This window comes from Charadrius vociferus, unplaced genomic scaffold (assembly GCF_000708025.1).
Source record: "Charadrius vociferus isolate BGI_N301 unplaced genomic scaffold, ASM70802v2 scaffold650, whole genome shotgun sequence".
Taxonomy (NCBI): Eukaryota; Metazoa; Chordata; class Aves; order Charadriiformes; family Charadriidae; genus Charadrius; species Charadrius vociferus.
In genome coordinates this window covers 5,699,636-5,700,040 of record NW_009646736.1, presented here as the reverse complement: position 1 = coordinate 5,700,040, position 405 = coordinate 5,699,636, and positions in this window count along the sequence as shown.

The window sequence follows — 405 nt, the reverse complement described above, 5'->3', positions numbered from 1 at the left end:
TAGCGAAAAGTTACCCTATCGTAGGGTAACAGAGTATGTCATTAGAATTTTTGTACAGTGTTTTTTAGTGTCTGCTGTTGAGAGACAAACAATACCCATTAGCTTTTGATCACAGCGATGGCTATGTCATTAGGTTCAAGTCCTAGTCCAGCTGAAATCCAGACACTTGTAAATAATTTAAATAATGAGTTTACAACTTGTTACTGCGTTTTTGTTTCTCTGGGGAACTACTGGGTGATGCTCTAAAAGTGCTGTTGCTGTCTCGTAAAGCTGAAGCTTTTTCTAAGTGAGATCTCTGGAACGGACTGCGATGGTTGCTGTGAGCGCGCTGGGGTTACGTTACCGTTCACGGGCTTTATAGTTCCGCCGCGTGCGGCCGAGGCCCGCACGGGGAGCTGCTGCCCC